This window comes from Scyliorhinus canicula, chromosome 14, assembly GCF_902713615.1.
Source record: "Scyliorhinus canicula chromosome 14, sScyCan1.1, whole genome shotgun sequence".
In the NCBI taxonomy this organism is placed as follows: domain Eukaryota; kingdom Metazoa; phylum Chordata; class Chondrichthyes; order Carcharhiniformes; family Scyliorhinidae; genus Scyliorhinus; species Scyliorhinus canicula.
The window spans coordinates 7,663,523-7,679,560 of record NC_052159.1 but is presented as its reverse complement, the minus strand read 5'-3'; the positions used below and the strand labels follow the sequence as shown (position 1 = coordinate 7,679,560).

The 16,038-nt window shown below is 47.1% G+C and overlaps 1 protein-coding gene across 1 annotated transcript in view; it reads right to left on the bottom strand.

Moving 5' to 3' along the window:
- Nucleotides 1–16,038, bottom strand: part of rsf1a (remodeling and spacing factor 1a) — a 99,346-nt gene that overhangs the window by 60,663 nt on the left and 22,645 nt on the right. The gene's annotated exons all lie outside the window — the stretch shown is intronic.

Sequence of the window (16,038 nt, the reverse complement as noted above, 5' to 3'; positions counted from 1 at the left end):
AAGTTAAATTGACAACAGTAGCAGGAAGCTACATAAAGCTAGCAGCAGGGAGCAGAAAATTAATAAATCAGTGGCCCCGTGCTCACCCACCAATGAATAAATTACTTGAGGAGCTGGATCATACTTTTAATAAATTCCTGTGTGGCATCGGTAGGGTCATCCAAGAAATTGTAAATGTTGCAAGCAAATTTTGAGATGGAGTTGTGATGGGAGTTTTCTTTTGAAGAGGTGCCTGTGTTTGTGAACAAGGGTTTTTTTTTTAAATCTGTTCACTGCTGTGAAGTCCATCCTTTTATTTAATAAACATTTTATTGAGGTATTTTCGATATAGTAACAACAACATAAACAATATACATAAAACTATAAACATAGTGCAAAAGCCATTTACCTCTCGTACAGGTCCCACCCTTATTAACCCCCTACTCTAATCTAAACTACTCTCCCCCTTCTGCTGACAATTAATTTCCCGCACAGAAGTCGACGAACGGTTGCCAACGGTTGAACCCTAACAGTGCCCCTCTCAAGGCAAACATGATTTTCTCCAAACAGAGAAAGCTAGCCATGTCCGATAGCCAGGTCTCCGACTTCGGGGGCTTTGAATCCCTCCAAGCTAATAGTATCCGTCTCCGGGCTACCAGGGAAGCAAAGGCCAGAACATCTGCCTCTTTCTCCTCCTGGATTCCTGGGCTTCCGACACCCCGAAATTCGCCACCTCTGGACTCAGCGCCACCCTTGTTTTTAACACCGTGGACATGACGTCCGCAAACCCCTGCCAAAATCCCCTAAGCTTTGGACATGTCCAAAACATGTGGACATGGTTCGCTGGTCCTCCAGCATATTTAGCGCACCTGTCCTTAACCCCCAAAGAATCTGCTCATCCGAGCCACTGTCATGCGAGCCCAGTGAACAACCTTCAATTGCATCAGGCTGAGCCTGGCACATGCTGCGGACGTGTTGACCCTACTCAACGCGTCTGCCCAGAGACCATCCTCTATCTCACTTCCCAGCTCCTCCTCCCACTTGCGCTTCAGCTTCTTGGTCTGCGTCTCCTCCGACCCCATAAGCTTCTTGTAAATGTCCGAGACGCTCCCTTCTCCTACCCACCCTCTGGAAACTACCCTGTCCTGAATCCCCCTTAGCGGTAGGAGCAGGAAGGTTGACACCTGTTTACGAAGGAAGTCCTGCACCTCCAGATACCTGAATTTGTTTCCCCTCACCAACCCAAACTTTTCCTCCAGCACCCTCATACTCGGAAAGCTCCCCTCTCTGAACACATCCCCCATCCTCTCAATCCCCGCTCTCTGCCATAACCAGAACCACCCGTCCATACTCCCCGGGGCAAACCGGTGATTATCACAGATTGGGGTCTAAACCGATGCTCTCACTGCTCCCACATGCCACCTCCACTGGCCCCAAACTCTCAGGGCCGCCACCACCACTGGACTGGTGGACTACCGTGCCAGCGGGAACAGCAGAGGCGCAGTTACCAACGCCCACAAGCTGGTGTCCTTGCATGAAGCTGCCTCCATGCAAACCCATGCCAACCCCTCCCCCACCACCCACTTCCTGATCATGGCTATATTAGCCGCCCAGAAATAGTTGCTAAAATTTGGCAGCGCCAGCCCGCCCTCTCCCTGACTCCGCTCAAGCATTACCTTTCTTACTCGCGGGGTCTTGCCCGCCCAGATGAAGCCCGTGATCACTCTGTTGACCCGCTTAAAAAAGGAGCAGAATAAAAATGGGGAGACATTGAAATACAAATAGGAATCTCAGGAGGACCGTCATCTTCACCGTTTACACCCTCTCAGCCAGAGACAACGGACGCGCGTCCCATCTCCGAAAATCATCCTTCATTTGGTCCACCAGCCGGGCCAGATTCAATTTATGCAGCTGGCCCATTCCCGCGCCACTTGGATGCCTAGATAACTAAGGCTTCCCTCTACTAACCTAAACAGCAGCTCTCCCAGTCGCCTCTCCTGGACCACAGACATCTCTCTCTTTCCCATATTATGCTTATACCCTGAAAACCGGCCAAATTCCCCAAGAGCCCTCATGATTTCTTCCATCCCCTCTATTGGGTCCGAAACGTACAGAAGCAGGTCATCCGCAAAGAGCGAAACCCTGTGCTCCACCCTTCCACTCCCTCCTTCCCGGACCAGTCCTCTCCACCCCTCGAGGCTCTCAGAGCAATTGCCAATGGCTCGATAGCCAGCGCAAACAACAGTGGGGAGAGGGGGCATCCCTGTCTCATCCTCCGGTTCAGTCTAAAATAGGCTGGTGTTGTCCTATTCGTCTGTACACTTGCCACAGGAGCCTGATACAGCAACCTGACCCAGTCGATAAAACCCCGCCCGAATTCGACCCGTCCCAGTACCTCCCACAGATAGTCCCATTCTACCCGATCAAAAGCCTTTTCTGCATCCATTGCGATCATTACCTCCACCTCCCTACCTTCCGGGGGCATCATGATTACATTTAACAGGCAGCACGGTGGCGCAGTGGGTTAGCCCTGCTGCCTCACAGCGCCAAGGTCCCAGGTTTGATCCCGGCTCTGGATCACATTTAACAGCCTTCTCACATTGGCCACCAACTGCCTGCCCTTAACAAACCCCATCTGGTCCTCCCCAATGACATCCGGAACATAATCCTCAATCCTGGAGGACAAGATTTTGGCCAGCAACTTGGCATCAACATTTAACAGGAATATCGACCTGTAGGACACAGCTCTGGATTCTTGTCCCGCTTAAGAATCAGCGAAATCATTGCCTGTGACATCATCGGGGGCAGCACCCCTCTTTCCCTTGCCTCATTGAACATCCTCATCAACACCGGCCCCAATATCCCAGAGAACCTTTTATAGAACTCCACTGGGTACCTGTCCGGCCCTGGGGCTTTACTCGACTGCATGGCCTTCAGACCCTCCACTATCTCTTCCAACCTGATCGGGGCCCCCAGCCCTTCTACCAGCTCCCCGTCCACCTTTGGGAAATTCAACCCCTCCAAGAAATACCTCATCCCCTCCGGCCCCGCAGGGCGTTCCGACCTGTCCCTAAACACCTTATTCACCCCTACTGAATCTCCAACCAGGTTCCCATCTCCGTCCTTTACTTCCCCTATCTCCCTAGCTACCTCCCACTTACTAAGCTGCTGTGCAAGCATTCGGCTGGCCTTCTCTCCATGTTCCTAGATCGCCCCCCTCGCCTTTCTCAGCTGCTCCACCGCCCTCCCTGTGGTCAGCAAGCTAAACTCCGCCTGTAACCTCGGCCATTCCCTTAAAAGCCCTGCCTCTGGTGTCTCCGTATGCCTCCAATCAATCTGTAGTATCTCCTTACCAGTCGGTCCGTCTCTGCCCTGTCCACCTTCTACCTATGGGCCCTGATCGAAATCAGCTCCCCACTGACCACCTTCATTACGTCCCACACCACCGCTGCTGAAAGTTCCCCCGTGTCATTGACCTACAGGTAGCTCTGAATACATTTCCTCAGCCTCTCGCACACCCCTTCATCCGCCAAAAGTCCCACATCCAACCTCCAGTGCGGGTGCTGATTACTGTCGTTACTAAGCTGCAGGTCAACCCAGTGCGGAGCATGGTCTGAGATTGTAATCGCTGAGTATCCACCACCCCAGCCAACAAGGCCATGCTCAAAATAAAGAAATCAATCCGGGAGTACACTTTATGCACATGCGAGTAGAAGAACTCCTTCACCCTCGGTGGCCAAACCCCCCCCCCCCCCACCATTCCAGGTGATCAGCCTAGTTGGGGGGCTCATTGCCTGCCTGCACCCCCCCCGCCCCACTCCGCCAATCAGCCATCCCCTTTTTTAGGCCCGCCTCCAGCCCATGTTCCGCACCTCCACCGGTCCATCCCCAGGCAGCCCCCGCCCTCAACCTCCTCTGTCCTTCAGCTCAAGTCCCTCCCTCGTCAGCACAAAATTCACCCCCCCCACACCCCAAGTTGTGTGAACAAGGGTAAGAGGTGACCTTGAACCTTGATTAGTTCCCACAATCTTCTCTCTCCTTCAAACGTGTCCCCCGCCCCCACGCCTGTCTTTTATCGCCTGCTTATCCTTCCACATGATACAAATGTCACAGGTTCTTGGTGTAGGAGGAACGAATTGGATGCCAGACTCAAGTAATGGTTGTATCCCATCAGAAGCAGAGTGCCAAGAAATCAACTTCATAAAATATTTTAAACTGGAGGAATTTAGAATGGATAAAAGGTTGACAAACAATATTAACAAAGTCAAATGGACAGTAATTGCAGACACATATTTTGAAATATATTATAGAAATAAATAGGCTGACAGAATGGCTAAATGGTTGATATTCATCACAGAAAAAAGTGGCAGGTGATATACTTTGGTTGGAGAGACAATACAAGCTAAACGGGTTCAATCTTAAAAGGCGAGATGTGAGGAAGAACAAGAGGAAAGAGGCAGGAGGTGAGCTATTAAAGGGTCAGTTGTCAGAGGTTTTCTTGCACCTATTTGGAGATAAATGTCAAGATTAAGCTTGACCAGTCGATGAGGATGTAGCTTAACAGTTATGCAACTGGCCGAATAATCTGAAGACATGACTTCAAGTCCCACGGCAGCATCTAGAATTCAAATTCAATTAATGAATTAATAAGTCTGGAATGAAATGCTGGTCTGATTGATAATGATCAAGAAACTACCAGATTGCCATAAACATCAATGATTCGCTAATATCTGTCAGGGAAGAAAATCTGCTGTCAAAGACCTACCAGCGACTCCCGACCTGCACCAATGTGGTTGAGCCTTACCTGCCCTCTGAAATGGCCCAGGAAGCCACTCAGTTGTAGGTAGCTCAACACCACCTCGAGGCCAATTAAGGTTGCGCAATAAATGTTGGCCACATTGCACACACACTGACGAAATAGAAAAATATTGGCATGATACTGGTCCGACTCCAAAATCCTCAAGTAGCATAGCCCTCGCTTTACAAATATGTTAGTCAAAGCTTGGGAGCAGAGCGACCACTTATTTCCTGTCAGTTACAAGCGAATCACTGATATAAGTAGAAGATTATCAAAACACAACTGATTGGGCAAAATCACACAACAAAAATCCTTCAATGCCAGCAAAACTAAAGAGTTGGTCATTGACTTCAGAAAGCAAAGTACTGTACACACCCCTGTCAGCATCAACGGGGCTGAGGTGGAGATGGTTAACAGCTTCAAATTCCTGGGGGTGCACATCACCAAAATCTGTCCTGGTCCACCCATGCCGACGCTACCACCAAGGAAGCACAACAGCGCCTAGACTTCCTCAGGAAACTAAGGAAATTTGGCATGTCCACATTACCTCTTACCAACTTTTACTACTGATGCATCACAGAAAGCATTCTATCTGGCTGCATCACAGCCTGGTATGGCAACTGCTCGGCCCAAGACCACAAGAAACTTCAGAGTCGTGAACACAGCCCAGACCATCACACAAACCTGCCTCCCATCCATTGACTTCATCTGCACCTTCCGCTGCCTGGGGAAAGCGGGCAGCACAATCAAAGACCCCTCCCACCCGGCTTACTCACTGTGCCAACTTCTTCCATCGGGCAGGATACAAAAGTCTGAGAACACGCACAAGCAGACTCAAAAACAGCTTCTACCCTGCTGTTACCAGACTCCTAAAGGACACTCTTATGGACTGACCTCATTAACACTACACCCCTGTCTGCTTCACCCAATGCCGGTGTTATGTAGTTACATTGTGTACCTTGTGTTGCCCTATTTTGTATTTTCTTTTAGTTCCTTTTCTTTTCATGTACTTAATGATCTGTTGAGCTGCTCGCAGAAAAATGTTTTCACTGTACCTTGGTATACCTGACAATAAACAAATCCAATCCAAAATGCCATGCAATAATTCTTTGTTTATTTGCTATCACCTTGCCTTAAAATCACAGAACCCCAACAGTGCAGGAGACCATTCGGCCCATCGGGTCTGCACCGACCCTTGGAAAGAGTACCCTATCTAGGCCCATGCCCTCACCCTATCTCCGCCTAACGTTTTGGACACTAAGGGCAATTTAGCATGGCCAACTCACCTCACCTGCACATCTTTGGACTGGGGGAGGAAACCGGAGAACCCAGAGGAACTCCACGCAGACACGGGGAGAACGTGCATATTCCGCACAGATTCCAAGGCCGGAATTGAACCCGGGTCCCTGGCGCTGAGGCTGCAGTGCTAACCACTGTGCCACCGTGCCGCCCTTGCTACATATTCAGTTCTCTCTTTTAAAGACCAGGTCTCTTGGGATACTCACTGCATAGCTTGAGAGATTGGTTCAATTTAAGAGTCAAAGGAGTGCTCACTCAAACCTGGAGAAGTTCAACTTTACAGATCAATATGAAGTGAACCATTTTCCATAATCTGGTCTATGGTTTTGTACAATAACTTGCATTTATACCGCGTAATAAAATGACCCAAGGAGCTTCACAGGAGGATTAGAAAGAAAACTCTGACACTGACCCACCCAAGGCAGGTGGCCAGAAGCTTGGTCGAAGAAGTCGGTTTTAAAATGAGAAAGAGAGATAGAGAAACAAGAGGGGTTTAGGAAGGAAATTCCAGAGTTTCATGCTCAGACAGCTGAAGACATGGTCATCAATGATGGATCAATTAAAATTGGGGATGCGCAAAGGTCAGAATTGGAGTAGCACAATTATCTTGGGGCTGTGCATTATTCAGCCTTTCTCAGATCAGAGTCAAAGGTGCATTAAGTCTTTACCAGAGGATTGGGGATAATACCGCATTGGCATTCCACACCTAGAAACACTTTAGTGGCAGACGTCAGACTCTCGCATGCCTGTAAATAATTTGGTTCAATCATCAGGATCAGGAAAACAAAAGTCATGGTCCAGGCTGCTGACATGCCACCAGATATCAGCACTGACAATGTGAAGCTGGAGGTTGACAGCTTCATATATCTAGACTTCGCAATAACCAGCAATCTGTCACTTTATGCAGAAATCAACCGACATCACAAATGCTGCGGCCATTATGTCCATGCTGAGCAAGAGTGTGAGAAACAACAGCAACCTGACTGAAAACATTAAACTGTGCATCCACCAAGTCTGCATCCTTAGCTCACTCCTCATTAAATATTTTCAAGATACAGACAGATAGTTTTTATAAAGGGTTATGGTGTTCGGGCGGGAGAGTGGAGCTGAGTCCACAAAAGAGCAGCCATGATCTCATTGAATGGCAGAGCAGGCTCGAAAGGCCAGATGGCCTACTCCTGCTCCTCGTTCTTATGTTCAACAGTAGTGAAACCTGGACAACAACTCCAGACAGGGGAAAAGATTGAACAGTTTCCACCTTCACTGTCACAGGCACATCCACAACATCTCTTGATAGGAAAAAGTCACCAACTCAAAGTCCTGGAGCATGCTAATTCCATCAGCAAACATCCATTGATAACAATGTCTGCACTGGCCAGGCCACGTTCTTGAATGGATTATGGTAGTCTGTTTGGTGAACTGACCACTAGGTTGTAACTGCCTGGGCATAAAAACCTCTGCTACAAGGGCACCTGCAAGCAAGATACAATGGCGGACAGTGATGCGGGCAACTTGTGACAGTCACAATTCATTTATTTATTTATTTATTTTTATTCGGGGGGATTTTCCGTGGTCAATTCACCTACCTTGCACATCTTTTGGGTTGTGGGGGTAAGATCCACGCAGACACGGGGACAATGTGCAAACTCCACATGGACAGTCACCCGAGGCCGGGGCCAAACCTGGGTCCTCTGCGCTGTGAGGTTAACCATTGCGCCACCATGCTGAGACAGTTGAGAACCATAATCTCTGGAGGCTGACTGGAAGGGCACTGGAAGAGGCAAGAAGAAACAAAAAGCCCAGTTGGCTGAGAAGAGGACCCAGAGAAAACAGAGGTCAGTGAATCATGCATCTTCTCAGCCCATTGTCTTCCTCCACAGTAAATGGGGCAGAGGCTGCCATGCCAGAGTAGGGCTCCTGAACGGCATCAAGCAATGTTTATCACAGAGTCTTGCAAGATGATGGCTGCCTTTAATAATAATTAAATGGGGCAGCACGGTGGCACAGTGGGTTAGCCCTGCTGCCTCACGGCGCTGAGGTCCCAGGTTCGATCCCGGCTCTGGGTCATCGTCTGTGTGGAGCAAGCACAGGAGTGATGGGCAAATGACACCTGGTGCGAATAAGGCCAAGGGCAGAGTTGTGATAACCTCAACTTTACGGAGGGTTGCATGTCGAAGGCAGGCCAGGAGTGCGTTAGACCAGGATTTCAGCAGATGAGAACTTGTTCATAGGAACCTATTTCAAAACTGCCAGAAATGAGGGTAAGTGCTCTATTACATTTAGAGTTCAATTTTCATACAACTCCTCACTTTTGGTGCACCTAGTGCTCCTATGCTGCATTTATACAATATTTTAATACGGATATTTGGGGCAGCGCGGTAGCATAGTGGTTAGCACAATTGCTTCACAGCTCCAGGGTCCCATGTTCGATTCGCGGCTTGGGTCACTGTCTGTGCGGAGTCTGCACGCTCTCCCCGTGTGCGCATGGGTTTCCTCCGGGTGCTCCGGTTTCCTCCCACAGTCCAAAGATGTGCAGGTTAGGTGGATTGGCCATGCTAAATTGCCCTTAGCGTCCAAAATTACCCTTGGTGTTGGGTGGGATTACTGGTTATGGGGATAGGGTGGAGGTGTGGGCTTGGGTTGGGTGCTCTTTCCAAGAGCCAGTGTAGACTCGATGGGTCGAATGGCCTCCTTCTGCAGTGTAAATTCTATGAAATAAAGTTAGAAATTCTGAGAGCCTCAGATATTACGAGACAATCACAGTATTACTGCAGTTACAAAAGCAGGTTAGCACTGCATCTCAGGCCATGACTCTCAAGAGCTTTGCTGAATCTTCCCATCAGTCAATAAAATATAAAAAGTCACTTTCCAGTTGATCAGTCACAGCATCTACAGCATTATGGCCCAGAGGCCACATGCTCTTTCAAGGTGTCAGCACATATGCACAGAGGGTCAAATCACCTCCTCCTGTGCTAATCGATTCTATGAAATGTTACTTGCAACTCATCAGCCCATGCCTGGCTATTATCCAGGTCTTAACAAATCAGTCCATGCTTGCTTAACAGTAGCTGAGGAATTGCAAATGGAGCTGAACATTGCAAACATCAGTGAACTGCCACACTTCCGACCGCACAACTTCAGAATGGTTGCAACACAGAAGACAGCATTCGGCCCATCACGTCTTCATAGGAGAAATTTACCTGGAGTCACTCCCTTGCCTTCACATCTTAGCCTTGCACATTCTTCCTTTTCAGGTAACAATCCAGTTTCCTCAAATGCATCGATTGAACCTGCCTCCACCACACTCCCAGTCAGTGTATTCTAGATCCTAACCACTCGTTGTAGGAATAGATTTTTCCTCGTGTCTCCATAGCTTCTTTTGCTATTTAAATCTGTGCCCTCTGCTTCTCAATCCTTCCATCAATGGGAATAGTTTCTCCCGATCTACTCTATCCAAGCCCCTCATAATTTTGAATACCTCTATGAAATCTCCTCAGCTGTCTCTTCTCCAAAGAAAACAGTCCCCATCCTTTTCCAATCTATCTTTCTAACTGAGGTTCTCATCCGTGGGATAATCCTCGGGAACCTACTGTTCATGCTCTGCAAGGTCTTCATTCCTTCTCTAATATGTGGCGCCCAGAACTCGACACAATACTCCAGTTGCAACCGAACCAGTGTTCTGTGCAAGTTTAACACAAGTTCCTTACCTTTCTATTCTAGGCACTTTAATAAAGTTCAGTGTCTGTGTTTTATTAACTACTCTCCCAACCTGTCCTGCCACCTTCAATGATTTGTGCACATATACACCACCGCTCCTGCACCCCCTTCGGAATCTCATACTATTTTATATTGTCAGTATTCTTTTTACCAAAATGAATCACTTCAAATTTCTCTGCATTAAATTTCATCTGTTACTTGTCTGCCCATTCGACAACTTGTCTATGTCCTTTTGACGTTCAATACTATCCTTCCCACAGCTCACAATGCTTCTGAGATTCTTCAAAATTGTGCCTTGTACACCAAAGTCTAGGTCATTAATATATGTCAGGAAGAGCAAGGATCCCAACACCGATCCCTGGGGAACTCCACTACAAATCTTCCTGCAGCACATGAAACATCCATTAACCACTATTCTCCATTTCCTGCCACTCAGCCAATTTCAAATCTATGTTGCTATTCTCCCTTAAAATGCATGAATTATAACTTTGCTTACTCATGCAATGTTGTGTAGCACTCTGCAGTGTCCAATGCACTCTGCTTTTTTGATATCACATGGAGTGAATCAAATTGGCTGAAGACAGGCATTTGGGATGGTGGGGACTTCAGGAAGAGGCAGAGAAGAATTTCCTATTCCGCACTTCTGACCAAATATAGCTGTAAATATTGGATTGCATTTGTTTATTGTCACGTGTACTGAGGTACAGTGAAAAGTATTTTTCTACGAGCAGCTCAACAGATCATTACATACATGAAAAGAAAGGAAAATACATAATAGGGAAACACAAGGTACACAATGTAAATACATAGGCACCGGCAACAGGTGAAGCATGCAGGAGTGGAATATTAATCAGCTCAGTCCATAAGAGGATTGTTTAGGAGTGTGGTAACAGTGAGGAAGAATTTGTTTTTGAGCCTGTTCGTGCGAGTTCTCAGACTTTTGTATCTCCTGCCCGATGGAAGAAGTTGGAAGTGTGAGTAAGCCGGATGGGAGGGGTCTTTGATTATGCTGCCCGCTTTCCCCAGGCACCGGGAGGTTCAGATGAAGTCAATAGATGGGAGGCAGGTTCGTGTGGTGGGTCTGGGCTGTGTTCACGACTCTCTGAAGTTTCTTGTGGTCTTGGGCCGAGCAGTTGCCATACCAGGCTGCGATGCAAGCAGATAGGATGCTTTCTCTGGTGCATCTGTAAAAGTTGGTAAGGGTTAATGTGGACATGCCAAATTTCCTTTGTTTCCTGAGAGAGTATAGGCGCTGTTGTGCTTTCTTGGTGGTAGCGGTGACATGGGTGGGCCAGGACAGATTTTTGGTGATGTGCACCCCTAGGAATTTGAAGCTCTTAACCATCTCCACCTCGGCCCCATTGATGCTGACATGGGTGTGTATAGTACTTTGCTTCCTGAAGTCAGCGACCGGCTCTTCAGTTTTGCTGGCATTGCGGGATAGATTGTTGTTGTTGCACCACTCCACTAGGTTCTCTATCTCCCCCCTCTATTCTGACTCGTTATTAGAGATCCAGCCCACTATAGTCGTATTGTCAGCAAAAGATGGAGTTGGAACCGAATTTTGCCATGCAGTCGTGTGTATACAGGGATTATAGTAGGGGCTAAATATGTAGCTTTGCAGGGCCCCGGTATGGAGGACTATTGTGGAGGAGGTGTTGTTGTTTATTCTCACTGGTTGTGAGGGGCAGCACGGATGCACAGTGGTTAGCACAGCTGCCTCACGGCGCCAAGGACCCAGGTTTGATCCCGGCTCTGGGTCACAGTATGGAGTTTCCACATTCTGCCCGTGCTTGTGTGGATTTTGCCCCCACAACCCAAAAGATGTGCAGGGTAGGTGGACTGGCCATGCTAAATTGCCCCTTAATTGGCAAAACTGAAGTGTACTCTAAATATATTTAGAACATACATTGCAGAAGACGACCATTCGGCCCATCGAGTCTGCTCGATCCATTTAAGCCCTCACAGCGTGAATGTATAGAAAGTAAAGCTAAATAACCCCATGAACAAGAAAGGAACAGAAGTTGTGCTGATGGGATTAAATAGAGAGGGGGAGGAAGAGACTATGGTGGAGAATAAACACTGGCATAGATCTATTGGGAGAAATGGCCTGTTTCTGGATTGTAAGTACAATATAACACACTGCATTCACTCATCAACATGTCCTCAATTGTAGATTCACTGATCAACAAGTCCTCTTTTGTAGCTTTATCTTAACAAAGGGGCACCTATTTTGAAATGTTTACATAGGATATGTGCCATACTGAAGCCAATACAAAAGTTTTAATAGGATATTTGTAAATTGTTTATGCCCTTTCCCGTGGCCAGTTGAATTTATACAAATCATGGCAGAAGAATCTTTTTTTAAATCACAGAGCCATGGCCAGAGGCTACAACTACAAGAAAAATGAATGAGAAATGTTGACATCACAATTTGCAATATTAGCTGCAGACGTAAAAGCATAGGGGCCACAATGGCACAGTGGTTAACGCTGCTGCCTCACAGTGCCAGGGCCTGGGGTCCATTCCGCCCTTGGGTTACTGTCTGTGTGGGGTTTGTACGTTCTCTCGGTGCCTGCAGCGGTTTCCTCTGGGTGCTCCTCCCACAGTCCAAAGATGCACAGGTTAGGTGGATTGGCCATGATAAAAGCCCCTTTGTGTCCAAAAGGTTTTGTGGGGTTACTGGGGTATGGGTATGTGGTGAGGGAGTGGGCCTAGGTAGGGTGCTCTTTCAAGGGGTCGGTGCAGACGCGATGGGCTGGATGCCCTCCTTCTGCTCTGTCGGGATTCCAGCTTAAGCAACGGAAGTAGGACTTGAGAGTCACAGTCAAAATGTTTACAGCATGGAAACAGGCCCTTCGGCCCAGTTTGTCCATGCCGCCCAATTCCTATCACTAGTCCCACTTGCCCACATTTGGCCCATATCCCTCTATACCCACCCTGCCCATGTAACTGTCTAACTTTTTTTTAAAGGAAAGAATTGTACCTACCTCTACCACTGCCTCTGGCAGCCCGTTCCAGATGCTCACCATCCTCTGGCTGAAGAAATTTCCCCTCTGGTCTCTTTTGTATCTCTCCCCTTAAATCTATGCTCTCTAGCTCTAGACTCCTCTAACTTTGGGAAAAGATGTTGACTATCTACCTTATCTATGATCCTCGTCATTTTCTACACCTCTATAAGATCACCCCGAAGCCTCCTTCGCTCCAGGGAAAAAAGTCCCAGCCTATCCAACCATCAAGTCCTGGGTAGCATTCCTGTAAATCTCTTCTGCATTCTTCCTATAATAGGGTGACCAGGGGCAGCACGGTGGCCTAGTGGTTAGCACAACCGCCTCACGGCGCTGAGGTCCCAGGTTCGATCCCGGCTCTGGGTCACTGTCCGTGTGGAGTTTGCACGTTCTCCCCGTGTCTGCGTGGGTTTCGCCCCCACAACCCAAAAATGTGCAGGGTAGGTGGATTGGCCACGCTAAATTGCCCCTTAATTGGAAAAAATAATTGGCTAATCTAAATTTTAAAAAAAAAATTTTTTAAAATAGGGTGACCAGAACTGAACTCAGTATTCCAGTCTTACACATGGGATATAGATGCAACAAATAATATTCTCTCCACCCCCCAACTCTTGGGATTTTTCCGTCATTTTATTGGAAGTTGCAGGGAAAAAAACAGCTGAAGGTTGACAAATAAACCACGAATACGGTGACAGGTAACCGACCAGCCGTCGGCTGTTTAGCACAGGGCTAAATCGCTGGCTTTGAAAGCAGACCAGCAGCACGATTCGATTCCCGTAACAGCCTCCCCGAATAGGCGCCGGAATGTGGCGACTAGGGGCTTTTCACAGTAACTTAATTTGAAGCCTACTCGTGACAATAAGCGATTTTCATTTCATTTGCCTCAATATCCTGGAAAGCACCCTTTGATTACACGTCCATGAAATCCCCCGCCAGATTAAGTCGCGCCGCCCACGTGGCCTCAATTGTAAACATTGTAGTAACAATATGCTTCATGCATAATATCATTAAAATAGTGAATGGAGCCTTTCTTGGCACCGGTACAAACTGACGCCTTAAATGGAGCAAAAGAAACACTGCCATCTGTATCAGAGCTGGAATTAAACACGGACACACACACACACAAAAAATCAGCAGAACAGGAATGGACTGGATACTTCTGCACCAGGTTTCAAATTGATACTCAGGCGAACAGGATGTGAAAGAGGCTGTCACAACCCATTCATATGGCTAATGATTTTCTTTAAAGATAAAGGGAATACAAAGATATTTCGCCCAAATTGAAGTTTAACTACCGTTAGCAAATTAGTTTTGGCGTACCCCATTGGATTCGGATTACGCGAGATAAATAAAAACTGAATAAATCGATTATTTCCAGTGGCCTTACTTTGCAGAGTGTGTCTGTGTGTGTGTGTGCACAGAGTACAATTATCAGCACCCAGAGTGTCTGTGTGTGTGTGTCTGTGTGTGTGTGACTGTGTGTGTGTGTCTGTGTGTGTGTGTGTGTGTGTGTGTGTCTGTGTGTGTGTGTGTCTGTGTGTCTGTGTGTGTCTGTGTCTGTGTGTCTGTGTGTCTGTGTGTGTGAGCCAAAGCCACTATAAACTATACACATAGCGCCAAGAATGCGATTTGTGTCAAAACACATCTCCCTCTCTCCAAATAAAAAAAGGACAGCCGAAGAGGGAAACTACGCCCATATTAGAAACACGGATCAAAAGACTATCAGAGCCCTTAACATCGAGCAGAAATCCGGGAAACACACGGGTGAGGAGGGGGAAGAGGAAACACATCAGACCGCAGATCCGAGAGGTCCCAAAACAACGCCTAATCCAATTTGGAATCCACAGATTTTACTTCAAAATTCAGCAAAAAGATTCCGCAGTTTGTTCCTTTGAATGTGCCAGTTGATCGATTCGTTTTTTAAAGATAAAGAGGAAACTGGCAAAGCCATAAACGAACCAAATTAACCAATGTTCTCAAATAAAGCACACCAGGACGCACCTGCGACCTGCTAATTTTTTTTTTAAAAAGCACTTCAACAGGAAAAAGTGCGACTTTGCAACAGTAATAAACGTGACGGTTCTCTGTAAAAGCCAAGTTGGAGGAAACACATCTCAAATAGCAGGCAATCAACAACTCCAAACCCAGTGATGGCAGGGCAGAACTCCGCACACTTCCAAGGCACATCGATGCAATTACCTCTTCTGAGATTGGAAATCAGGATTAAAAACACCCCAAGTACCTGTCACACTGCCATATGGGGTGATTCAAAATGGAGCTGGAAACATACCTGTAATTTTGAGTGTTCTTATTGATAAGAGGTCCTCTTTGTTCCTTTTAAAATTAAGGTCGACTTCCAGCAAGGAGACGATGGGAAATGGCACTGAGGAGGATATTTTGAAATAACATGTGGAAGCTTGTGGAATTCCTTAAGGTACTTTCCATTTCCCCAGATTTCCAATTTAGACACTTGATCAGAACCAACTTTTCTCAGTGCTTTATGACCCCCAGGGTTTCCCTAAAATTCAGAAGTAATCAATTTGTTTTTCTTGGTATTTAATGAAGAGGAATGTTGGCGAGGACAGCAGGATAACTGCACTCCCCTCTTCCACAAATGCCATGAGATCTTTTAGCTCAACAATTATCTGGGACATGTGCGGCGCAGTAGCACAGTGGTTAGCATTGTTGCTTCACAGCGCCAAGGACCCGGGTTCAATTCCCGGCTTGGGTCACTGTCTGTGCGGAGTCTGCACGCTCTCACCGTGACTGCGTGGGTTTCCTCCGCCGGTTTCCTCCCACTAGTCCCGAAGGACGTACTTGTTAGGTGAATTGGACATTCTGAATTCTCCCTCCATGTACCCGAACAGGCGCTGGAGTATGGCAACTCGGGGATTTTCACAGTTACTTCATTGTAGTGTTAATGTAAGCCTACTTGTGACATTATTCAGTCTATTCAACAATGCAGAACCACTGAATGCAATCCTCCCTCAGTTGTTAGCCTGGACTCCATTCCCATGTCATAACTTACCGAGATAGAAGCAAGCGAGATCTATGGATTTCCTTCACAAATGATAGCAATGGAGTGGGTAGTGTCACACATAAATACTTATCAATGATCAAAGTTAACTTCATTTTCCTCCTTCCCTTGCTGGATACAGGTAGGTTGGTATCGCTCTGTGATTCCTCTTCCCACAAAGTGCTGACACTTTAATTTTGTAAGAAGTCTTACAACACCAG